Below are 26,806 nucleotides of genomic sequence, written 5' to 3' on the forward strand. Positions count from 1 at the left end.
GTAAACCTATGAAGAAATTGACGCAGAAAGACTTGCTTCTGAAGGCAGGAGAAGAAATGCTGTTTAGGTTGAATCCAAAACACAAAGTCCAACTTGAGTGAAACTGCAAATTGAAAAGCTAGGCAGTCCATCTGGAGGAGGCTGCCTGATGCATTCATTTCCCATTTCAACAGCTTTTTCCACCTGCTAATGATGCATTTGACTGTTAGAGGCTGCCCTGCTGATTGCACTGCTCCCAGGAGAGGGCAGTTCAGCTCTTTTTGATTGCAAGCTGCACTGAGCTGCTGGCATAGTAATTGTCAGCAAGTTTTGGGGTAATTATGACCAAACCAGTAAGGGAGGCACGGGTCTGCATCCAGATGGCTGTTCAGAAGTGAGGGGCAGACAGAACAGGGCTGTTAATTTGGAGGGAAGGGCATACATGCCCAACTGGAGCACAGCATTCATGGTTTTTGGCAGGTTGTTAATCTTGTGATCTTCCATGCTGTAGCTGAACTGCATGACTTCCGTCTTCACCCTCTTAAAGAAAAAACTTGATCACAGGCTCTGTATTTCGTAGTTCTTTGCGCTGTCCTGCCTGGCAGGACCAAGGAAGCCATTGACCACCCTAAAGCGGTTTCTCGAGGAAGAACATCTGGGTGAGCAACGGGCTCACGCTCTCTGGGAGAAGGTGGAGGCTGCTGGTGGAGGCAGCTGTTGCGGTGGCTGTGGTCATTGTTGCTGCAGCAGAGATCACAGGGAAGAGATGCTACCTGTGATTTTTTTCCCTGTTCAAAATACAAAAAAGTGAAATCTGCAGCCTTGGTAACCTCAGGGCCCAATCTTTCAATAGACCATCCGGCTTCTTTTTTTCGTTGAGCTGTAAGTGCAATTAGAAAATGCTGAGTGTTAAAACAGGCCAGAACAGACAAATGTGTGCCAAGATCCTGCTGTAGAGCTTGAAAACTGTTTGTGCTCATTTTCCACTTGGTATTTCATTGAATGCACGTGGGCGTCTTCTTTAGACTAAACCTGATTTAACATGTGGTTCTCAGGAAAAGTTATTTTGTCATAGAGAAAACAGGCTGCCTCACTCCGTGACCTGTCACCAGAGTGATGATTGGATTTTATGAAATGTAGCATGTGCTTCAACTCATGTTTGACTACAAAATTTCTCTGACCGCTGTGGTAAGGGCAGCGCGATCTGCTGCATGTGGCCCGTGGTCATCTTCTGCTGTGGCCTTCAGCTAGAGTTGGTGAATGGTGTGCCACTTTAGAAGAAAACATAAATTAGCATGAAACAAAGCATTAAGGTGGAAAAGTTGTATTAAACTCTAGATATTATTACTGTTATTAAAACATTTCTCTCTTTCTCCTTGTTCTCTGCGCTCTCAGGAAGTCTGACTTATTACTGCATAAACCTTTTTTATTGCTGGAAGAAAAATTCAGATTTGTCTGAAATTTAACAAATACTACTTTTCATTAACATGAAAGACAAAGCAGAAATGAATTTGGATCAAGTCCACAACAGTCTGGAAAAAAAGTCTTTAGCACAGTATCTTTAACATCAGAGGAGCAAAGGAAATGAAGAGCTGGATGTATACAGGGCTGTGAGGGAGTGCAGGTACCCTACTTCCTCAAACGCCATGCATCAGGGGTGACGGTCTTTGCCAAAGATGTGACAAAATTCCTACCTAAAAGGACCTCAGCAGACGATGTTCGAGCCACCATGGTGGAGGCTGCAGGGTTGTTCAGTCTTTTATTAGTACAGTTCCAGTTTGCCTAACGAACTTAAATATTTATGAGAGCAGAGCTGATACAATGGTGTCCCAGCTTTAAGCAGATGCTCTAATCAGACCAGGGGGACTTTCTGGTCATTGCCAGCTCAGCAGCTATTAGTCTCTCTGACGTACTAGATGAACTCCAGCCAGAGAGGCTGAGCCTTTTGTGCCACCTTGGAAGATAGACCCGGATGCTTTGTTTCTTACTTCTCTGGCTGTTTTCCTCCTTCCCTGGAATGGCCTTTCTTGACATTAGGAGGAGTCATCTCCCTTTGGCTGGGCTAGGGAGATATTTTGGGGGAGAGTTGGGCCATTGCATTCCCAAGCTTTTTCTTCTGCCTCTCCTACTCCTAGGTAATCCGATAACACCATGTCAGCAGGACTGAACATTTAGCTTTTCTGTGTATAGCCTTCAAATGTTGGCAGTAGGTGATAATGAACTAATTTCCTAACTATTATCGGTAATAATATTTGCATCTCTCAAACCTGATTTTTTTTCCAAAGGTTCATTTAATGGCAGATAATAGAACAAGTTGTGGATAACCTTAGATAGCTGAGGTCTTTTAGAAACTGATAGGAAGTAAGCTGGCTTTCATTATGTTGGCGAGTGAGAGTAGAGGACCACACACGTTCATCTGATGTGCCTGATATAAGGAGCAATAATCTGGGTGACACATGGAGAATTAGCAAAGTTCAAGGCATCTGAGCACAACAGGGATTCCTGCTTTCCATTTGACATTTGAAAAAGCAGTGATACAGTGTTTAAGGTAATGAGCTCAGATATTGTTTCAGCAAGCTCTTATCTAGGGTAATGCAGTAAAGTCTATTTCAGTCAGTTTTGAAACTTGCTTGTGCACAGGCTGTATGAGCAAGTGGGACATGTGGGTTGCAGGAGGCTGTCGTAGGAGCTTCTGCTTGTTCAGACCAGCCCTGGATTACAAGGGGAAAGTGAAGAATCTATCCAAACGTTTCCATCTAACATATTTCACCCAGCCACCTGAGGACCTGAGTTTTTCTCAAATCCCAAAGATTGTGGTTTGCAGCCCCAATGTAAACCCAGTAACGCTCATGGAGATTATGATGGAGCACGTGTGCTGTCTCTCATTACAACGATTGTGTTAGAGCTGACAGTATAACCTGGCAGTCTGGTGCAGTGTTGGTATGTAGGTATCAAGTGACACATGAAGTTGGCAGTAAACTTTATTAAGAGATTTAAATTGTTCTAGCCTCATCCAGGTAAAACCTCAGAAATTTATGGTGATAATTTTGCTCTTAATAAAGAACACTAAAACATTCTTTGCTTTCAAATGCTGAAACATCTTCAGCAACTAAAACTTCAGACTCTTCCCCAAGGCCACGTAACTCTTTGTTACTTTACACTTGACTTAAATTACTCCAGTTAATATATCTTTGTCCTCTAACCTTTGCCAGAAAAGTCAAAATCATTTGTTAGCAAATGATAAACTCGTTTCCTACCCAAGGACTCTCAGGAGTACAATGATTTCTTCTACTTACGAATATATTTCTGACCAGCATGGGCAAACCTTGTAAAAGATTTTACTTTCTACCACCTGTTGTGGCCCGTGTACTAATCTACTTCTACAGGGACTGCTCATGAGCTGAAGAGATTAACTTCTGCTACTATTTAAAAATAAATAGATAAATAAATTCAATTGTTAGATGCATTTCCATCTCCTGCTTAGATGTTCTGTGGGCCCTGTCAAATTACAGCATGTGAAAGGCCAAGATAAGCAGTTTCCAGTCCTGCAGCAGTGACAGGTTTTCCGTGCATAAAACCCACAGCTTTCATGTCTTTTATCCTGCAGTTCTGGGTTAGAAACCTCCTTTCTGTTGGGGAGAGGACTCCCTGCCTACCACATCAGCTGGGCTTTCACTCCCTGCTGTGGGAAGCCTGATCAGCACCAAAACCAACATCATTTTGAGATCATTTGTGAGTGTACAAAACACGTGTTTTGTGAGTTGGACTTACAATCACAAAACTATCTGGCTTCGTTTATGAAAAAATAGGAAGGAGCAATCAGAGAGCAGAGCAGCACTGCCGGAGCGCTTTGAGGCAGCACCGGTGTGAGCAACAGGTAGAGGACGTGAGAGGAGGGAGGGGATGTTTCCCTGGCGCAGCGCTCTGAGCGCTGCAGAACACGCTGGGAGCTGTGCTCCTTCCAGCCCCTTCTCATCTGACAACAGAGCCCCTCTGTGAGTTCACAAGTCGCGGTTAAGATCGTGTGTGCATGGCTTATCTTTGGGTGTTAGGATTGCTGTTTCCCAGTGCAGGTTTTCAGCGTAAGGAGGAGGTTCAGACCTTGCTGACAACCTGAACCTTGAAATGCTGCAATGGGTGGTTTCTCTTGGAAAGCCCTCTGGATTTGTGAAAATCTTGCTGTGCCCTCAGGGGTGGGAAGTGTATGATTCTGGCCGTGAACTCATTGCTAAATGCACAACTGAAAGTTGCTTTTCCCTATGCAGGACACATTTATTTCATTTTGTTTGTTTTTCAGCTTTTGTTGCAGCAACTTTCTGAAGTCAGGCACAATCTCTACACAAAGCAAGGAAGAGAACATATTTAATTTGTTTTCCTTTTGATGTTATGCCCCTTTGGCATGGCTTTCTTCTACAACTGCAGTGATAACTAAGTAATTAATCTCCAGTGCAAATCAATAAGTGAGTCGTTTCATATCCGTTTCCTTTCATTTTGTTTTTCTTTGCTGGGCTACTTTTCTCCTGGCAGTCTAATCCCTCCGTCGGGTTGGAGGCTCAGCCCTGCCGAGCACTGCCTTTGGCTAGTTTAGTCACTCACTCTTCCAGCAGCTTTTTCCTGCAACCTCTGTCCTATTTGAGAAGGGTTGGAGCAGTTGGCTGCTGTTCACATGTGCTTAGGTTTAGCTGTGTGTATAAAGAGTTACATGATTAACCATTGCCTTTTATTTCCTAAATTGCACATTCCTCACTGGCTTGGCGAATGGTGATTGTCCTCTGATAGCTGTGTTGTGTAATCAGCAGTTTCCCCTGGGATCTCTGCTCCTTTGCTGCATGTGTTGGATGAATCAGGGAACAAATCCTGGCTGGGCGGTGAGTGGATGTTGTCTCTGCCAGATCCAGATCGCTGCCTCCACTTTCAGAGCCTGGGGCTCTTGCAGCAAACATTTAGGAAGAGGTTCTGGATTCATGGCTAGTGATCACCCCATTGCGGTAGAATCTTGCTTTGTTACCTAGTTTTAATGGCATTTCACTGTTGTTTTTTTATTTTTTTTCCTTCTCTCTCCTTTTACTAAATATGTTGTTTTCATCGAAAACGTGGAAACTTTCTATTTGGATATACTGCCAAAGTCTGAAGCAGAGCACCTCTGAGATGTCAGTGAGGAGTGTCTCTGCCTTCATGCCTGCAATGGCACAACAGAAGGGAAGTATTATCTGCTCTATTACCTAAAATACACAGGTTGCTCATAAAGGAGAATAATGACATGAAGTACAGAACTACGTTTCCTATAAAGCACTAGGTTGACATAGTGAGCTAGGAAAGTTTAGAAACAGTATTTCAAGTGGATTTTCCAAGATGTTCTGCTTTTGCTTAATGTTTTCTTGGAAGTTTAAAATATTCTTGTCGGTTTTGTCTTAATGGAATCCAGTTGTGGCACCAGCACTAAACAGGATCTCCTTTGCATTTTCTCCTGTAATTTTCTCCTGTGCATCATTCAAACAATCCTTTGAGCTGCTCAGCAGAGCTGTTGCTTCTCCCTTTTTGTGGAGAGCACTACTACTGATGAGCAGTTCGTTCTGATTCCCCCAGAAGGATGGGGAATCCTTCTTCCAATTTAAATTAACAGCTGTTTTAATGAAGTAACTGAGCTGTAATTAAAGCTGCCACTTATTAGTCCCATGTCATTTCAGTTGCCCCTGACATGAAGCAGAGGTATACATTTTATCACTGTGACCTTCCAGCTGGTGAAACTGTCCAGTTCAGAGAACATCTCTACATGACAATCACATCAGCACTGAGCATTAATTGTTTATTATCTCTATAAAAAGACTTCATTAAAGTTTCCAGACACAAAAATTTTCAAACCTAAAATACACCTTACAATGCTTCAAGGCTTCCAGTGGACTCAGTGCAGCCGTGCTGTTCTTCTGTCTGTGGTTTGGCGTGTGCTGTACTACATATTGAGGAGTAAAACCTCTGTGGTAAAACATGGGCATTCTTTAGCAGTTTGTTTGCAATGAGAGAAAAAATAAAGCAAGGAAAACAAGTGATACTCCAGCAGAGCAGAGGGTATAGAGTGGGTGTGTTACTGCATGCGATTCAAACGTTCAGTATATGTGGTTTTCTCTAGGAAAGACTGCTGATGGATGCACTCTTAGGTCACTATTTTTAACTCATGGATGTATGTCAAATTGATGAGAAAACAATAAGAAAGCTGTGCTGAACTAAAGAGCATAACCAAGAGGGAATAAACAACTTCAACCGTTTGAAGTTACCTGATGCTGTGACTAGCAAAAATCTGAAGGTATTAATCACTTACTCACTTAATCACATTAACCACTTAAATCTTACTCCTCAGTAAAAGCTGCTTCAGTGGACCCAGCCTGTGGGTAATTTGTGGGGACCTTTTTGGGGGATGGGTTATTAGAAACCCCCCTAGCTTACTTTATGGACACCTGGGCAAAAACACTGCTTTAATCACTTCTGGAGCAATCTCTGTGGGAAAAGGAAGGTGACACTGAATGAGATAAACACGTATATCTGAAAGGGAGTTCTACGTGCACAGAAAATCTGCCTGGCACTGCCTGCCAGCAGGAGCTAAGGGTGTGCCTAGCATTGCTCCATGTCCTGCCGTACTACTCCTACAGCCCCATGAGGCGTGGGAGTGCCACCATTTGTCTGTCCCAGTTTGGAACTTGCAAAGAAAGGCTCTGTTTAGCTTCAGCATAGCAATTTCCTCTTAGCTTGGGATTGATTTGCAGCCAGGCTCTTGGAATAGCAGCACGGCCGGTTGGCATTGACACTGTAGGTGATGGATGTGGCACGTGAAGTTCAGCGCTGCTCTTCCAGGCCCTCTCCCCTTTTGGTGCTAACAGGAGGCTGAATGCCAAAACGTGGAGCAGGACGGCTGCACTTGTGAGCAGGGCCACTGAAATCAGCATTCCTCCGCAGCAGGAACCTGCTGTAGCCTGTGCCCAGTGCCACTGGGCTTTGAGCATTGGCAATGAACACTTTATTCCATGTTACACTTTCAAGCTCTCTGATGCAATTGTGAGTTCTAGTCACAGATTTAAAACACCCTCAGGGCTTCTAGAAAAAACCCAGGTGTGAAATTTGACTAAAATGTTGACAGTGGACGCTGCTGTTCTCCATGAGAATACTTAGCATCCCATGTGGAGGTTTTGCGTCGTCACTGTTCCCTGTTTGGGACCAATTATTGCTGGGCAGGGGAGAAAGATTGTGCAAGATTTCAATGTAATAGCCATTTTTAGGATGTTTTCGTAGTGATCTTTTGTAGCTAGTAGTCTGCTAAACTGTTTACCTCCTGGAGACTATTTAGATGAAAGGCCAAAGGCAATTTTAGGTCTAGCAAAAGCAAATTCTTCTAAAGAAGATCCTCCTCCTCTTCTTATTGTCACCCCATTTGTCACCTATTTCTCACCCATTTTTATGGACGTAATCCTCATAATTATCGGAGCAGGTGAGATCAAATTCAACCTTAGCATTTCTTCTGTGATATGAAAACTTCTTTCCTCTTCGGGCAGTTTTCCTTCTCCAACCTCAGCTTGAAGAGCGCTCATAAGGATAATGCTATCTCATAAAACTAAAATCCATGCAAATAGTGGTTTTTTTTGGTTAGTAATTCACGATTTTGATTGACATTCTGTCTGGGTTTTGGTGGAGGGAGGGGTCTGCTCCAAGGAAATCAGTCTATACTTTTTTAATTGCTTAGCAGTAAGAAATAACCTTGAAATATTAAAAACCACTAAAAAACCTTGAAATATTAAAAATATAATTTAATATAGTCTGTAGCATGACTTGAGGCATCAGGACTTTTGAAAAAGTTTATTGTTTGGTTTTGTGGTCAGAAACTCAGAAGTACTCAGCGTGGATACATGGAGCTTTTTCAAAATCTGTTCACAATTATGAGTACAAGCTCTTTTGCAATTTGAGCTGAGGTCCTTTGTTTTAGGTTTCAAATGTAATTGTACTCGGGCTGAGAGGACCAGGATAGAAATCTCTTTTGCTGTTGAGCACGTCCTGTGCTGGACTTCGTTGCCAGCAGCAGTGACAGGAACTCTTGTTCACCCTGTGTCTCTGTACAGGATGCACATCCTTGTGAATAAAATTCAAGATTAGAAAAATGCCAAGTGCCATGTAATTTGGGCTATTTTGGATCAAAGTACAGATCAGGTCCACACTGCGAGGCCACTCAGGACTCTGCTTGTCCTGCCCGCTGCCTGGAAAGGAGTGCATTGCCTGGCTGCAGTGCTCATCTCACTTGTTTTTGTGTAAGTAAAAGACAGTAATAGCAGGTTACTGCTATAAGATTTGACTTTTTGTTGTTCCCCTGGCTGGTGCCATTTCCTCTCTCTTGACAGCCGGTAGCTACAGGCATCAAGAGTACCGCGAGCATCCCCCGTCATCTGGAAACTGCAACCCGGGGGTTATGCAATGCTTGCACACTTGCTCGTGTATGCAAAATTCATCCAATCCAGTGTAGCTCTGTTTTTCTTGCCAAATCCAAAAGACATGCACCAGGGAAATGGGCCTGGTTTGTTTTTCTTCATACCAAGTACTTTCAAAGTGCTAAGTGATTCCAGAACCTTTAAAAAACAGAACAAAAACAAACAAACAAAAAAAAACCCACAGAAGTCTCAGATACTTGTCCAAAGTTTGCAAGAAGCAGCATAAAATTGTGCCAGCAGAGACATGTAGAGATGTTGGAGAGCACTGGTTGAGGGGCAAGTTGTTGTTTAATGAAGATGTTCTGTAACTTGACTCCAGGAAGGTGCTCCAGATCTCACGGTACCCTTGGCCATTTTTTTAAGAATACATACCATTAGTTCATCTTAACACTGTCCAGCATAACCATGTTGTCTGACCATGTTTCATTATTTTGAAAAGGATGGGTAGGAGTTATCACTTGGATATGGTAAATACATGTTAAGGAGTAGAGAACAATCAGAATTTACTTATATTGCATATTATGAGATGCTAAGTTCATTTTGCATATTCTCTTGAGAAAGATTTCTGAACATTATAGAAAGTTTAAAAAATGGAGTATAAAGGAATTAACAACCCTAAACTGACTTGGTGTGTATCCCCAGAAAATGAGGCTCTTTGTGTCAAGATGGGTACCAGAATGGAAGCACCTGCTCCTTCTTTAAAATCTTTTTTTAAAGAGAGAATGTGATCTTGGTGCTTTCCTAGTGCTGTGCGACTGAACTCAGAAGCCAGGCGGAATCTGGTCTTCAGATGCACATACCCTTTATCTTGTATAAAGAGTCAGGATAGCTTTAACCACCCAGAGAATGACTGGGCTGGGATAACCGGAGTGTATCAAGAAAGACCATCTCAAAAGCTTTTGGACATAAAGCTCAAGGAAGCGATATCAGACGCTAACAGAAAATCCATCATCCAAAAGTCTGGGTGTATGCTTTAGCATATCAGACCGACTTTACAGTAGAAAGAACACAGCCAACGCTGGCAATCAAAATGTTGGTACATTATACGTGCCCTGTTTTCTGCAGGGAACTAAACCATCAAATCAAACAAATACACTATGTTTAGTTTATGAATGCTGATTTTGCTTTAAGAAGCAATTACATGCAGGTGACTTGCAGTGCCTCCTGGTTCACCTCCTTGAAACCCAGCAAAAATGTATGCCTAAAGCTTGAAGGCTTGTTTAGCTCAGGAAGGAAAGTGTATCCTTCCAGCTAGGTTTGCTGGTGAATTTTAAGGATGCTGCGGGTGCAGGTGGGCACCTTACAGGGACATTGACAGCAAGAGGTCACTGAAGACTTTGGTTTTAAATATATATATATAAAAGACACACAATACAAATACACATAATATGCATATAGATATATCTAATGTATTTGTTTGCAATATACATATAAAAGACAGCATGATGCCAAGATCCAAGGGGGAGTGATTACCTTAAATTATGAAGAAATATCATAGATGATGTTTCAGCTAAAGAAAAAAAGTTTTCCTGAGGAATTTCAGCAAGCCAAACCCATAGCAAGTGTACATTTAATGCTAGGGAAGGTGCATATTGAAGAGACTGAGTGACTGAATGTCAGCATGAAATGGAAAACAGTGGCTGACAGTGAGTGAGGGAGATTGGGCTGTCACATCAAGGGGGAAATCAATGCATGGAAGCAAAAATGAAGTAACACTTTATCAGCTAGTTGGATACCTTATAATGATGTTCAGCCTTTGGACGCAATGCCTTAGGCAGACTGCTGATGTGTGAGGAGCCCCGCGTACATCTGCCAAGTCATACATATTTTTAGGTGTTCATGCAGATTTCAGTGGGTGCAGAGAGAAAGAAGAGGTTAAAAAAAAAGAAAAGAAAAAAAGGTTACTGTAAAAAGTGCTAGTGCTGTGACACCATCATCTCTGGGAAGTGATGCCCATTAGAGGGGAACAGGACCTGAAAGATATGGAGGGCTGCTTGACAGGACAACTGCGGTGGCATCTGTACTCAGTCACTACTCTTTCATAAATATATAAAAAAATATGTTGGCAAACAATGAGTGACTTAAAACAAAATTTGAATTTTAGAGATTTTGTTCTTCTTTTTAGTTTGCCTCCCAAGGACCCAATTATCTGGAGCATGAAAACAGATGCTTGTATATTCACCATGATCAGACAGTGTTTTGCAGGTGCTAAGCCCACTTCTCTTGGCATGATTTCTGCCTGCTGGAAAGGAGAGCAGTTTATGACCTCTCCAAAGGAGAGCTGTGCCAGCATTTTGCATTTTTTTCTTTTAACTGTCACACACGCACCTGCATGAAAATTGGCTCGTGTCTTGTTAGCAGAACACAGAAGTGGTTCCTCTCTGTGCCCCAACACTGCTTCAGTCCAGTTATTCCTGTTAATTATACAGCAAGATGGAGGAGAGGAGAAGAGGCTGCTGGAACGGCAGGGTGGCCGGAGCAGCAGGCTCACTTATGAGCAGTTGAGCTTTATAAGAGAAGTCCGTGTTGGGCTCTAACGTAGATACGGGTCAGACGGCAGACAGAGGTCTGTATTTAGGTTTGTATCAATTTCTACACATTACATCTTGTCCTTTCTCTTAATCTTGCAGATTTTGGAGGGAGATATAAGCTCTGCAACTTGGTGGTGTTGCTGTTTGCTGCTGTGGTAACACCCTGCACTTCCAGGTTGGGCACTAGCCTGTGCCCCAGATTTCTTCCATCTGTTAAGTAATACAGTTTCACTGTTGGAGAGATTCACAGCGAAATCTGTAATTCTTTTCAAATTCAAACTGGGCCCATGAAAAGCTCTAATCTAAAATACCTTTCTCTGCACCCCATGTGTGGGTTCTAAGCTGGAGGTTAGCCCACCATGTGGGCTTACTTGCTCTCATCCTCACAAATGTCTAATTTTTTCCTAAACTTTGAAATTTGATGTTGTGTCTAAAGGCCACATATCTAGCGTGTGTTCAGGTTTTCTATAGGCTAACAGGTTACTTTGGTCAGTGATGCCTGTAGGACAGTGATTGAGATGCTACTCAAATATATTTGGAAGTTCTGATGAAATGATTTAAGCAATAACATCACCCACCTGAGATCACTGGTTTTGCTGATTCTTTCTCCTTGAAAGTGCTATGACTACAGTTAGGAAGGTAAGTGCAAACCCACTTCCTAGGCTGATGTTTTCATACTGTTTTCTTTGGATGTCAGAAATAAATGCATTTGATCGTTAAGCTCTATAAAATTGAGCTATAGTTTATCGTTTGAGCCCATATTTCACTTCCAATTAGTTTCCTGGGGGTGCTTGTTTTTATTGACCTCTTTTTTGCATTAAAAGCTCATGGAGTAATTTGTGTTTCTAAGAACCTTTGCTCATATGCTGTGATCTTGCCAGCGCTAATGCACTAACCAGGAGCAGTGTCTCGATCAGGAGCTTCCAAGTGAAACAGAGAAACTGCCGATGGAATAATGATGATAATACTCATTTACTTCAGTGCTGACTGAAGTGGAAGTTGTGTTTGATATTAAAGATTACCATCCTGATGACAGATAAAATAAGGGGGGAATAAGAAGCATTGTTTCTTCTAATCTTTCCTTTTGAAGTATCTTCATGCATAAAAATAATAATTTTGGAAAAATGCGTGTTTGAAAGCCAGAATGTACTAACGTAGTGCTTTTCAAACCAAAGGACTTTGTATGTTTTTACAAATATTGATGAAATGTCTCTGACACAAGAGAATGCAGTGGTTTAAAAAAAAAAAGTCTGGGGTTGCACTGCAAAATCAGACACAGGACAACTGGAAAAGGTTTATTATTCAGTTTGTCTCCAGAACTACTTGGATTATTGACTGTTAGAGTATAAACTCTCAACCAGGTGCCTACTCTATCTAGTATATCCTATGCTGGGATAGATAGTTTATTTCCAGAACTAGTCTGGAACTAGAATCAGTCTATTAATTACAAACTCTTAGACTGTTGACTATCAGACTGCTAACCCCCCTTGCGGTGCTGCTCTCCCCCTGTCCCCAGCAGACCTGCATGGGGCTGCCAGTGGCTTTTGCTCAGCCAGGGGATTGGTTTTAACCTCAGGCTCAGGCTGGTCGCAGCATCACAAAACCCTTCAGCTAAGCAATGACCTGCCTGGTGGTTTTGTCCGTGGAAGGACTTGAAGAAGAGCCTCAGATCAGAGCGTTTCCTGCCGTCCCCACCTCCTGTAGTGCCGAGGCATCTCCTGCGAGCGGCCGTTGCTCCCAGCAGGACGTGCTGGTGCTGCTTCATGTGCAGAGCACCCAAGTCCCTTGCGAGGAGCAGGAACTGTGTCGTCCTCCGCCAGAAGCGGAGGGGGAAGAGGGAAGGCTGCAGGGCTAGGCATAGCAGTGCCCCATTTCTGGAGTTTTTCCGTTGGGCATCTCCCCCACATGCAAAATGTTCTGACAGTGTTTGCTCTTCTGGTGGCTTTCGAGCTCCTCCTTCAGAGCCCAGCAGAGCTGTGATCAGTGGGGTTGGGGCTGCAGCCTTGGAAGAGCCGTGCTAACAGGATCTGCTGCAATCAAAGCAGCCAAGCACTGTTTCTTCCCACTCTTACTGGCATTTCCGAGGGGGAAGGGAGCAGAAGCCTCTCCTTGGCAGGTTCCCATCACCCATCTTCAGCATTTAAATGTACTGGGGAGATGTTTTCCCTTTGTACTCATTGCCTGCCTTCTGCGGTCAACTTTGGCTCTTAGGGACTGAATCCACCTCTCGAAGCTCTTCTGCCTTTTCATTGACCGGCAGGAGTGTAGGGAGACAGAGGTCCTGCACGAGGAGAAAGATGAGACTGTTGATTAGCTGACACTCACAAAACTTGTCCTTCATTTGTGGGGCAGCTGGAGCTTGTGTTTGATCCTACAAGAAGTCAGCTCCGCTCTCAGACCAAGCTGCTGAGGAAGCCGATATTTGCCCAGAGGAGCTGTGGCTGCCCTATCCCTGTCAGAGCCCAAGGCCAGGCTGGACGGGGCTGTGGGCAGCCCAGGCTTGGGGGGTGGCATCCCTGCCCAGGGCTGGGGGTTGGATGGTCTTTAATGTCCCTTCCAACCCAAACCATCCCACAGTTCTGTGATTTCTCTTGCTTTTCCCTGGCAGCTCCCAGGCACTGTGCTGGCCCTTGCATGTGGACAGGGAGGGAGAGAGGACAAAGAGCCCGAAACAAAGGGTGATATCACCTTGTACTCTGGTAGAAGAGTGCTTTGCTCAGGAGCCGTGCAAGTGGCTGTCCTCAGAATGCCACCCTCAGGATGGAAATGATTGTTCAAATGAGCTAGGTATCCTCCTGGATGTATTGACAGACATAACTAGTTCAGGTTTGCATGTGAAACCTACCTGCTTTCTCTAATTTCAGGTCTCTGTAGATCCTAATATGTTTTATGTGCAGCTCCATGAAGCAAATTACTTCTGTCATGTTTAGAAATTTTAGCTCACTTCCAGAGAAAACACTTCAAGAATCTGTGAATCACAAATTCTGTGTATGTGTTCTCTGCAGGCTAAGATATCATCTTAATACTGCAAAGAGAAATATCTCAAAAAGAAGTTCATTTTATGATACATATTCATCCCAGAACCTGGTGTTATGGGGTGGGACCATAACTCCCCTAAGACCTCCACATGAATTTTGCAACCCAGATCTTGTCTGAAGATCTCAGCTGAGAGGAGAAACCGGAGAACCAGTGAAATTTAAGCTCCCTCTAATGAATGGAGTACTAGGTGGAAGGAAAGAGTATTTTCAGCTGTAGTGATTTCAATGGATCGTCGATCATTAACTGCATTGTTTTTGTTTGGGGCTGTTTCCACCATTAATTCTCTTCTTTGTTCCTTGACTCTCATGTTGAAGGACCAACAGTACCTTATCTGCAAGTGAAGGGTGAAACAGTGAAATGATTTAATTCTTGAGCAGCACAGACTGCAAAAGGAGGCAAAGGCTTGCAATGACTGTCCATCTCCACCTGCTGAACAGGTGCAGCAGGCAAAGGTGGGCAACCCTGTGACCTTTTCTGCTGTACATTGTAGGCTGTGGGCTGTCTGGAGAGACTGAAATGACCCATTCAGTCCAAGGGGCTGGATCCTCCCTGTCCATGCTGTGCACCAGGGCTGGGGCTGTCCCTCATCTGTGGAGCATCACGTCCATCAGTGGCCCCGCTTTGCTTAACCCAGCATCAGAGCTGTCCCCAGGAGGATTTCTGACTGGCGGTAGGGTTGTAGGGTGACGTCTCCAGTTTGGTGATGGCATGGGCATGTGCTGGTGGAGCTAAGCCTCGGTGGGAGTCGCGGCAAAACTTCCCCGTTTGAGCTGTCTGATAGTGTCAGAACAGCAGCCGACACAGGTGGGACCTGAAGAAGCCACTGGAGGTAGGGATCAGCTAACTGTCAGTTAGTTTGGTTCAGTTAGGCTTGTTCTGCAAAAGGATTTGGTTGTTTTATTAACTATTAGTGTGGCTGGGGAAAAGTATCATGCCTAGCAGCTCTAAAAGAGGTGTAGGAAAAAATGCAGAACAGAGACTTTCTTTCTGAGAAAAGATCAAAAATGCATTTTTCTTACAAACCTCCTCTTTTTTTAATCTTGTTTTATTATTTTATGTGACTTCATGGCCTGTTAATACCAGCAAAATGGGCTGTTACATGTCAAATCACGCCAGCATTTCCAATTGTTTCATATGGTATAATCCCAGTAGTATATTTCTTTTTTATTTACTCTAAGTACTGTAGGCAGATGAATGTTAGCTTTATTTTCAGGTCAGAACAACTCCTGTTAAGCATTACCAAGAAATATTCTTATACTTGGATATGGTGAGTAGAAATATTGTTACTGGTTTGTCATGTGATTGAATCAAATAGGAAATATAAATAAGTAAATAGAAAACAGTGTTTTAAGTTACCTCAGTATTATTTGGGAGGAAAGAATTTTTTACTTTCATTATTATTATAATTATTAGTGTTTTTAATTTCAGTATCTTCTCCATTATAGGGAATTTTGGGAAGGAACTTGTGATGTGCACTTTGGACTGAAATCAAATCTTGAAATAGTGATGTGTCAGGAGAAGCAGAAGCCTTACGCTCTGAGTGCGATTGTAAAACTTTCTGCTGCAGCTTCTAATCAGGTGAGAACTCAAACTAAAATTGATGGAAATCCTGCCTGTGGAGTTTTAGCCTTGAGAAGTGAGATGTGAACCGAAAAAAAAAAAAAAGATGAATCAATGCCAAAAAAAAAAAAACACAACACGATCCGAAGAACTGTTTCTAAAGAAAAACTGTACTAAAATATTAATGATGGAGTACAACAGATGGCTCAAAAGGTGTAATACAATACTGCATGCAAGAAGAACTTAGCATAATTTTACAGACAAACAAACAAAAAAAGAATCTGAATGTTGAAGTTCTGGTAAGTTTAAGAGCATGAAGAAGCAGAAACACCAGGGCAATTAAGAATCCAGCCTGGTGGGACAGATCTTGTTCTGAGGGTAAGTTGCTGAGTTTCAGAGAAATGGAAGTACTGTTGCCCCTCTGGTGGTGACCCTGATACAAGAAGGGTCACTACCAGTTAATGCTGCTTTTCACTGACTCTATTCTATTATCCAGTCCATGCAGTATTGAAAATGCGGTGAGTGAAAGCACTTAACTGAGCAACACCTTCCTAGGAAAACTAGATGTGACCCTTGGCCTTGGTTGTGTAGTCTGTGGTTGCCTAAACCCCACTGGTCTTGTTCCGTGGCCACTTGTAGCTGCGCAGGAGAGAAGATTTTGCCGCCTACTGTCCGCTGCATATAACTATTTCTTTTGCGTCCCCTTCCCCGTCATCCAGCTGGGGTTGTAGACCTATGTAGCAATCCACACAAAGGTGTACGTTACTCTGTTGGTGTTAGGACATGCCCTTGGGCATTTCTGTGCTCAGTCCCCACTTGCCCACAATATTAGGAATTGTCCCAGGTTATGCAGCTCCAGTCCAACAGTGTTTTTATCTGTGGCTTGGAGTCTGTACACCACGAAGTGTACAGCATTAGCGTCTGCTCCGTGCTACTTTGTATGTGCTGTCCTTAGGTGGCAGTCTTAGTTGCAGTCTGTCTCAGCAGAAGCTTGATTTTCTGGTGTCTTTTCAGGAAAAAGGGCATGGATCAGGTGGAAGTGTTTTGGAAAGTGATGCTCACAGAGCTGTATTCCAGTATAAATTACAATCAGCAATAATTATATGCTTGAGAATTTTCTAAACATCATATCCTGCAACCTGCTATTCTCCTCTGCTCCAAAAAAAGAAACAACACAAAATCTATTCCCCTGATCAAGAAGGTCTTTGTCTCTTTTGAATCTTCTGGAGAAAGTTGTAAGAGTCCCAGGAGTGTTTGAAATTAACCACCATATAATAGAGATGAGCTGCATTTCCAACCACTCGTTTCAACTACTGTAGCAAAAAAAAATGTTAAAAAACCTTCCCTGTTCTGGGACAGAAATGCTCTTCTGCAGTAATTAATTCAATCAGTTGTTAACAGACAAATAACCTCATAAATCAAAGCAACCTGTGGAGGTTCCAGCGTGGAAATTGCAAGAAGATATATCAGTGGCAAAAGTTGTTTTAATGTGAGATTCGACGTTGCCTCTGGCTGCGTGGGAGGAGTTGATGTGTGGACTTAAACCCTCTGATCGTTCTCCCCATGACTCACAGGTTTCTCTCTTAAATGTGGGGCTGGCCCAAAAACTCCTACACCATGGGATGATTTGGGATGAAAGAAGTGCACTGAACTCTGTTTCAAAGCAACTACAGGAAATTGGTCAACGCAGTCTGTATGCTAAGTGATTATTTGTGTAATTTAAGTGCAAATTAAGAAAATCATAAGTAAAGGTAAGTTCTTAAAGCATGAGGAGGATAAAGCAAGAGGCAAAATGTGCATCTGCAAAAGCTATTCCAGTCGTGTGTATAAATCAGGAGACTATGTGCTCAAGTAGAGAATTAGGCTGAGTTGCCTGCTGTTACACATTTAAATTAAGCAGGAGCCTAATAACTTTTTAAAAATCTGGCCGTAAGTGTTTTTTCTCAGGGAAGAGATCATCTAATCAAAATAGTGCTTTAGAAGAAAACACTAATACTGAACATGAGCAAGGAGCTCTAACTACTGATAAAAACTCCACTGCTAGGGTAAGATTTGTTACAGTTGGTAAAAGGCTAAAGTGGCTCTTTGCAGCCAAGCTGCTGGTGGAGATGGGAGCGGGGGAAATGAAACGATGCCACAACACTAACAAAATGAACGGCATCTCTGTGCTTGTGGTGGGCACTGATGGAAGGGCTGGTTTATGTTTACTCGCTTTCTTTGCTTTATATTCTGCTGCTGCTGAGCTGTGCTGGGGTTTGTAAAGCAGTAAGCCCCTGGATGTCTGCTCAGCAGTATTCAGTCACACGATTTCTTCCTGTTAATGTTTCATTTCCACGTGAGATACAGGATTCTACAGAATTCCTCTACTTTGATCTTTTGAACTGAGCTCTAAAACAGGCCGGAGAAATTTCCTAGAAAGTTTTGACCTGATTCCTTGTCGACGTGGAAAGATGCAGTGGTGTTCAAATCAGCTGCGTCGAGGCGGTGTCAGGAAAGCAGCCTTTCCCTGACCCAAGGAGCCGAGGCCATGCTCAAAGCGCCACGCTACAGCTCAGGAGGCTCGGCTCGATCAGCTCCCTGCGGCTCCAGCAGGTTGTTTCTCTACCTGCAACAGATTATTTGGCCTCTTTACCAAAACGTCTCTATCTAAATAGAGAATGTCTGTGTGAGCTCAACACAATAGCATGTGTGCAAAGTATTTTTGGTACAAAGCATCCGTGTCTTTCACCTACCATTGTACTTAGCGAATACCTGGAAACTGGAGTGAAATACAAGTACTTTTCCTGCAGAGATCAGTTGTTGAGAGGGATTTGAAAAGCACGTTCAGTCTAATTGCATTGCTGCCTGTCAGAGCTTTACAGAATAGCTAAATTCACTTTGGGTATCAGGAGGCGAGGTGAGCGGTTTTAGATCTGCTGTTAGAAGACGACCTGAAGGTGCCCCCGCTGTCTCTGGGAAGGACTTCACCTGACTCTTTTGGGGCTTGGTGTTTACTGTCTGCTGCGGCTGGAAATCCCTGGACAGATGGAGAGACAAAGGATAAAGGGGAGGCCTGCAGCAAAGGCCCCTTTTTCTTCCCCTTCGGTATGTGCTCAGGAGAAGCAGGAAGCTGACGGGGCCAGCTTTCGTTCCTGTCCTGCTGCTCTGACTCTTCTGATGCCGACTGGGAGTGCTGGGCCGTGCTGGAAAGCAGGGGGCTGCGATGGGCAGTGGGTGGGAGACAGGCCCAGGAGGCAGAACGTGTCTGGGAGGAAGGACGGAGCCTCCCAGCAGGGAGACAGTTGTGTCCAAACCTGGCAGGAGGTTCTGACTTGGTTCTGCCAGCACACTGCATATGTTTTAATTTTTTTCACTTCTTGGTTTGTTTTTGTAAAATGCACTATTCCGTTTAAGTTAAAAACTTCCCACGTAAATGTCTACATCTGCTTCATTGGAGATGCGATTTCAACTGTCCGGGAGCTCACTGGGCATAAGCAAGAGAGATTTAATCTGTTTGAATTATTACTGGGCAGCTCATTCAGGAAGAACCTGAATGTGCTATTTGTTCTTATTCTTCAAGGACTTAAACAAACCTCATTTCTTTGGAACCTAAGTACCCAGTGTAGGGGGCAGGCAGGGACCCGTGGGTTTTAGGTCCTTCAGAAAGAAGACACAGAGCTATTTAGGACCCTCAGGTTTCCTCTTCATTAAGAAACTATATCATGTTTACAGCAACAGCTTTACCACTGCTCTCTACTCATCCTTCCCTGAGCCTACAGAATGCTACAAAGAGATGCGTTTGTTTGGGATGGACAATGATGAAGCAGAGTAAGGAATCAAAGACCTTTGATAACAGTTTAAATTGTAATGAGAACTTTATTAGGGGTAAGATGTGCAAAGCCCCACTTACAGGAAGAAGATGACCAGCAGATCTTTATAGGGCTGAGAAACGTTTGTACTTTATATTTGAGTCCAAAGAAGTTTCTGATCATTTCTGTGTGCAACATCTGCTCCAGCTTGTTGCTGTAGGAACTGCTGAAAGGTCAGCACAGCACTGGGCTGTGGGAATGGTGGGGCTCGTGAGTCCTCAGACAAGGAGGTGCCTAAATTTGCATCATTAGGTTGCAACAAGAGGATGCTTTCCTGACATTACTAATTCCTGAGCATCTTTTGGGAGTGTTCAGTATGTGAATTGTAGTGGCTTTTAATATCTGAAGTAGTATTTAACATCTAAAGATGGAAGATTTCTATGGCTAGGCTCTGTGTGCTTCCACCCACTGCTCTGTGCTGGCAGAGGCAGCACCACCACGAGCTCCAGTCCTGTCTGCAGCCTTTGCCTCACTGAGTGTCGCAGGGAAAACTTTTATTCCAGCCCCTGGCACAGTGCTGTGCATGTCAGGAGCCTTGGGACAGGTAAGGGGAGCCCTCTGCACCCCGCTGCTGCAGCACGCACCTGCATGGTGCTGCTGCTCCTTGTTCAGTCCTTCGGTGTTAACAGCTCGTCCTTTGTATGATGAGTTCGAAGCCTGCTAATCTTGCATCAGTTGTAGTCTTGTCTAAATTCTGACTTTTACAACCGTTACACTAGAAATAAAAGGATTAATCAAACGCCAGAAGATTACTAGAGCTTACCACCAGTCAAAGTTTGACTGGCGAAACGTGTTAATCACTGCTCACTTAACCAGAGCACAGAACTGCACTCTGCGCTTCTCCCCCTGCTCTTGTCACTGGCATCCTGTGTAATGTGGAGCTCTGGTTTTGGCAGATGCAGAAGAAATTACATTGCTTTTTGTCTTTTAACAGGTATGTCTCTGTTGGGGTTCTAGACATTCCTTAGAGATCCTCCCCAAGCTTATATACCAAAAAGGTAAGATCTGAACAGCAAAGTTTATCTGTAGAAATTTGATTGCAGACAGTTACAGAATTATTTGAAGGTTTACCAAGTACTGCAGAGCAGTAGTAAATAAGTAAAAGCAGAAGGATAAGCTGCACTATTTAACAACCCATTTATTGTATTTGACTAATTAGAACATAAAGCCGTTTCAGCAGTAAGCTGAAGTTGCTTCGTGTAGCATAAATGCATTTACTTCAGCAGTACATAATAAAAATCCTAGACCTTTAATGCCATTTTGAGGGTGTGAATTAAACAAAAACAGACACAAAACCTCCTTTAGAAGAACCAGTTTCCAAACTCTTGAGCTTTTCATCTGCACTCTGTGAATTAGTCTTGCTGAAATAGCTGCTGTGGACAGGATTGCTGCAACACTTCCCTAGTATTAAACTGAACTTGGAGGAAATCCTGTTACATCCTTTTGACAGCATCACCAGAGAAGAAAATAAACAGAAGTTTTTTTGTTTGTTTTGTTTTTTTGTTTGTTTGTTTTCACAACCTAAACGTGTCCCTTCAGCACCAAGAGCAGTCTCTGCACTTTTTCTCCTGTGTCTTGAATGCCCCCTACTCAAAGACACAATTTGCAGGATATAAATGGGTATCTTTTTTTTTTTTAAGATATTGTTTCCATCAAGGTAGCTATCGACACCCTTTATACCATTTTCTGTCATCTTTGTCTGATTTGAAATTTACAGAATGGCTGTCCTTCCTGCAGCACTCTCATTAATTTGTTTTAGAAAGAGAAATGTTTCCTTCACACAGCTGGCACGCAGCTCAGGTAGGTTCACAGGCTTAATTTTCTTTTTAACTTTTTGAGTGAATTTATAGTGGGAGATGTTCCCTTCCTTGTGTGGTCCCCTAAAACTATTGATATTTAACTTCTGGGGACCAGAGCAGAGCATATGACCACCTGGCTGCACCTCACGTGCATGGGTTCGTACTGCATTAAACGGATCTGCGAAAATCCTCCTTTTGTGATGGCACTGTCTTAACCCCTCTGGTCCTGGGCCAGGACTATATTCTAGACACAATGGTACTGCCAAAAACTCTCAGAAAATGCTTTGAATAGTATTTTCAATGCATGTATGAATTTCTGTGATAAAGTAATTTAAGTAACTCTAGGAAGATGCGTTGGTAGGTACAAGACAGAAAAGTGACGAACAAAAAAGCCATATAAGAAATGCGTTTTTTCACGCTGCTTGTGTCTGCTGCAAGGTAGGCATGGCTGTAAATATATAAATCATGGCCTCATATATGTTAAAGGAAGACTGTGAAGAAAGCCGAAGCTCATCTAGACTTTTTCCACATGGTGGAAAAGAGTCTGTAGGATGAGAAAAGTACTCATCAGCTTTCAGGAAACAATAAAATAACGCAAAGAAAATATAGGAGCCAACTGATTTAATGTGTCACCATTTGCAATCTATGCATATCACTGTTGCAAACCCCAAAGATCTTGGTTTATTTGTGACTAGGAAATGGAGACCAAAAGCAGCCTCATATATAAATACAATGGATTTCACAGCATCACAGTTTATTGTCTCTCCTTCAGCCATGCAGGTTATACCTCTGAAACAATACTGCGGCCATAATAGGAAAACTGTCCTACCCAGGATTTATGAATTTATAAAGGATATAGTCAGTTTTGTTGTGTGATTCAGCACTAAATCACTACTTAGAGATGTCAGAGCATGCACCAGATGGGAAAGCTCTCAAGGAAGGATGCGGTGGTTTTCCAACGCAGCCATTTGGCACCAAATGGTAATAAAGGAGGCAAGGGCTGAGCACCCGACCTACCCCAGACCCAGCCAAAGAGCTTAGTGAAGTATGCTGGTAGCCAGCACTAGGAAGACAGAGCTTCAGACAAGTATTTGGATTTTTTTTTTTAATTAGGAAATATATTTTGTAAGGCTTGGATGTAACTCTGATTGCTTCATCCTGTCCTCACCTCTTGGCTTACTTTCTGCCCATGAGTTGGTTAGGACAGGTCCCAGTTAGGTGCACATCATGGCTTCTATTTTCCTGCAAATTTAAATTCCCATTCTTTGTATCTGCATTATGTAACACGCGGCGTCTGATAATGTGCTGCAGCATCTATAAAAGGGTTTTTCCCATTTCATAATTGAAGATGGTACATTCAATTTGAAAGGCGGGGAGAAGAAGCAGAGGTTTCTGTCCCCAGTCTGATTGTCGCAGGGAGGGTTCCTCTTTCATCCTCGCAGAGGATGTGCGTGTTGTGAGACACGTTTCCGAACAGCAGGCGCAGTGCTGTGTATCGAGGCTCAGACTTCAAATGGGGCATAATCAGGCATTTCAGGCCCCTGCGAACACTCCTGAAGAGTTGGCCTGATTTTCAAAAGCACCAAGCAATTGACATCTCCTATTGATTTCACTGGGAACCAGTCAGCCCTCAACGCATCAGAAAAATCAGGCTGGTTACTTAGAAACCTGCAGATGGTTTTTAAATCTACGCTCTGGGGCTGTTTTTGTTTCAGTGCTGGAACTAGACTATGTTTTCCTCTGCTGCATATGCTCCTCATATGCTAAGCAGCGCTTCTGCTTACTCTGCAAACAGTGCCCTTTCTGCTGCACTTGGCCTTGGAAATCCTGTATATAACACATTTGTGTTCTCTAGATCTGCTTTGGGGAAGAGGAGTTTGGTGGTGGTAGTCAAAAAACCATTCTCTGTCTCCTGTGTTTCTCAGAAATTCTCCAATTACTTTTGCTGAGCTGGAAGTACTTTTTTTGGTCTGTGCTGATGGATTCCCTCTGCCACTGACATGATTTCTAGTCACTCATGTCTACAGGTAACAATTCCCTTTCCCCTCTGGGTTGCATATTGTCCATCATCCACCTGTCAGCCAAATGTCTGCTTTCCCCTTTCATCCCAGCCAAATAACCTGGGTGTTTGTTAGCCACAGCAGCCATCTGCTCTGCTGCTGTGGGGATGCTGATGGGATGTAGTTAGTGGGTGAGGTACAGGAACCTCGACCGGGGCCTTATCTCAGAGCTTGGTCACCTTGTTGGCATCCCTTGTCTCATCGCAGGGTGCGTCAGTGCTGCCCATGGGATGCTGAGGTTGACTGGAAAGATAAAAGGGATACGTGAGCCCCCGAGCACAAGATGGGGAAACGCTGTATCTCACGTTGACAAACTAAATACAGACCAGCAACGTGGTGCAATGTGGCACATGTTATCCTGGGATGCGCTGTTGGATGTGTCCTGTGCATGTGGCAAACTGCTGTTACTTTGCTTTCGTTGGAAGTGGTGAGGTCTATGTCTGCCGTTGCCTCCGGTTCTGGGCAGTGCGGTATGAGAAGGATACAGACGAGTCTGCAATATGCTGAAAGGCAGCAGTAAGAAAGAGAAGAGGTCAGAAAAAATGACCTGTGAGCAGTGTTTTGTCATGGAAAAGAAAAGCCTGAGCTGCGACAGTAGCCGTGTCATAGGTGAAGGGACCATTTCCCTGGTGTCCCCTGGCTGTCTCCACAAGAACGAGACAAAAGGATGTACAGTTTGCAACAAGGAAAGCATAAGGTGAGTGTTGGCTGCTGGGGGTTGAGAGGCTGCAGCGTGCCGCATAGGCGGTTGCGAAGGTTTGGAGAATCAGTTGGACAAACGGCTTTTGGCACCGTACAGCTTTTGGAAGAAGGTCACTAGAGAAGGACGGGCAAAAAGGGACACCCTTCCCCTTACTGACGGGACTGAAGTTGTCGATGGCTGTCACAGCCGGGTGCTGATTTCCTTCCGCCCAGCGGCTGGGAACATCCCGCTATGCTGACTTATATGTGTAAAATAATTCATGGGCTGGAAGAAGGCGTCCGGGGTGCTCGCTGTGGCCCTGTACGGAGGGGGCTTGTGGCTGCTCTCATGAGGTCCCGATTGCTCCAGGACAGCTGCTTACAGGACTCTGCAGAGCACTGGGCAAAGGTTTGGTGTAGCCATCAGAAGACTCACTTTGTGAAAGATGCGATTGATACTGTTCAGACACAGGAGGCACGGAAAGAATTAGAAACAGATTCCTCTGAAAGAAGCAAGACAATGGGATATATTACAGCATCAAAACGTTCTTGGCAGGTGGAGTGTATATATCAAGTACTGAAAAAACTGTTTGGTAAGTGATACATTTCATATTAAAATATATAAATCATCCACTTGGAGAAGAATTGGACTCTCTGGGCAAGTACCTTAGCTACTACATCTGACATACTGCCTGTTAAAACAGATATATTAATTTCAAAACCTGATAATCATTGCCTAGCTTTTTATTTGTTCCAGGATAAAACTCTGAATGAGATGCATCATTCACAGCATCTGACAGTCATCTGTCTGTTACTGGCTTGACTGTGTCATTTCAGTGCTGCAGTGCAGTGAATAGTCCCTAGTTTATCAGTGTATCTATTGATTAATATATACTCCCGTTACAGTAAATATATATAATAATAAATTAGATAATGTAACCATAATAAACTTGCTATATCTAGTGTGTAACCTACTAAATCAAAATTAACAATTACTAATTGAAATTATATCCCCTAGTACAGCATTATATAAATCAAAGGCATTTTCTCTCACGTCCATGCATCATTCAGAAGATTAATCCTCCAGCAACTGTAAATGTTTTTCTACTGCGTTCATTTGGCTAAGCTGGATAATGGTAATAGCCTTGGGGTTAAACACACAATACAGTGTGTTAGAGCTGACGTACTGATTATTGCCCCGTACGTCCTAAGCGCTCATCAAACTGCAGTGGTGAGGCACTGGGCCATGGGGATGGCCAGTGCTCCTCACCCAAGGCCCATGGGATTCCTCGGTTCTCAGGTTTTCATGGAGATCGTATTTACCCAGTTGTCTTTTACCCAGTGTGCTAGGACACAAAGGACTAAGACACAAAAAAAAAAATTAAAAAAAATGCTAATTTGAAAGAAGCGTTGGTGACCTGTTTGCTTCCAAACCCACCAGTGCTCTCCTTTACTTCCGACTTGAAAGACTCAAGAGGAACATTATTAAACCCCTTTTATTTTCACTCTCCAATGTCCCAGACAGATGGGAACATCAATGGGAGCTGCCCCCAGGAGAGGGCTAAACAGCACAGCCCCAGACAGTGCTGCATCAGCCCAGTGGCCTTGGGTCGTGGACAACATCTGGCTCGTGTGAGCGGACCCTGCCAGGGGGACTGATGGAGAGCATCTTGAGAGAAATGCTTTTTATGAATGACTTTAGAGTGAGTTTCTGTAGGGATCATCACTGGCCCATCAGTAAGGGTCTCTGAGGAGCTCTGTTTTGCAGTGTGCGCAATGGGGAGAAATGCTGATTCCTCGGGAGCCAGGAAAGGGTGAGAAGAAGCCAGTGAGACAGCTCGAGCTACCTTCACTTGCAGCAGCTTCACAAAATGTCCTAACCATACACAGAAAACCAATCAGAGGTTATGCAAAGCTCTCGTGATTACTTTGCATTTTCAAAGAAGACTGGGCATTGGTCCAAACCCATAATCTGTGCAAGGGCATGTCACAACAAATCGGAGAGGGATAATTAGAATTTTATGAAGAGTGGCTCTCTATAATGCTACCTACTGTTTACTTACCAACAATTTTAAATTTAGCATCTGATTCATTTTATATAACATGAACTAAAAAAACATTTTCTAACAAGCTTATATTTGCTGTTAGTTATGTGTGTGTTTGTTTGTTTGTTTTAAATAGCCTTGTTTCCCCAGTGGGACCGATGTGCATGCACGTGTGTCTGTCTGCTCATAAAATGGTATTGTAATATATGAAAGCACAGGAATATGGCTTTAGCAGATAATAACTCTCGATTTTGTTGTTCCAAGTGTTTTTTTCTAGAAGTCAATGAAAGTCCAGTTCACTCGAAACAATAGCACTTTGAGAACCATTCCTATGCTTTCCAGAAGTGTGTGAGGAGATACATGTAAGAGGGAAGTCTAAAAGCAAGGTAAGGTGTGACATTTTCTTCATTGTCTTTTATTGAAGTTCTGTAACTTTGTTAGCTAGAGTGGCTGTTGTGTTTTACCCCAGATAGGACTCGATTTCATTGATATCTAGCACCAGTACGTTGTGTCCAGCTGTGTATAGTCATTCAACATCTCTTTTAGAAAAATTGTGCTTTAGCAAGATACTACTTTTTTACATTATTGATGTGTTACAATTACTTTGGCTGTATGGATATTCTTATCCATGGGCTAATCTGGGAGTATTAATCTACCCGCTGCCCACACAAAGATTTATTTTGAAAGTCAACACACAGAATGTAGCTCAGCATTAAGTATTTTTATCATCTTAATAAACCCCCTGAAATCAGCAAAAGCAATACATACAAGAAAATAGTCATCTGTTATTCTTCTTCGT

The 26,806-nt window shown here is 43.2% G+C and overlaps 1 long non-coding RNA gene across 2 annotated transcripts in view; it reads left to right on the forward strand.

Moving 5' to 3' along the window:
* Positions 1-26,806, forward strand: part of LOC308186713 — a 114,347-nt gene that overhangs the window by 79,797 nt on the left and 7,744 nt on the right. Inside the window, exons 19-26 of one of the 2 annotated variants that reach the window (XR_013944200.1) lie at positions 11,447-11,614; positions 13,981-14,466; positions 15,460-15,592; positions 20,357-20,420; positions 21,140-21,222; positions 23,147-23,248; positions 23,489-24,555; positions 26,272-26,393. This is a non-coding gene — a long non-coding RNA (uncharacterized lncRNA). The remainder of the gene's footprint in view (positions 1-11,446; positions 11,615-13,980; positions 14,467-15,459; positions 15,593-20,356; positions 20,421-21,139; positions 21,223-23,146; positions 23,249-23,488; positions 24,556-26,271; positions 26,394-26,806) is intronic. The other variant, XR_013944201.1, reaches the window with a different exon arrangement.

The sequence above is a fragment of the Anser brachyrhynchus genome (genome assembly GCF_964034855.1).
Source record: "Anser brachyrhynchus genome assembly, contig: SCAFFOLD_219, whole genome shotgun sequence".
In the NCBI taxonomy this organism is placed as follows: Eukaryota; Metazoa; Chordata; class Aves; order Anseriformes; family Anatidae; genus Anser; species Anser brachyrhynchus.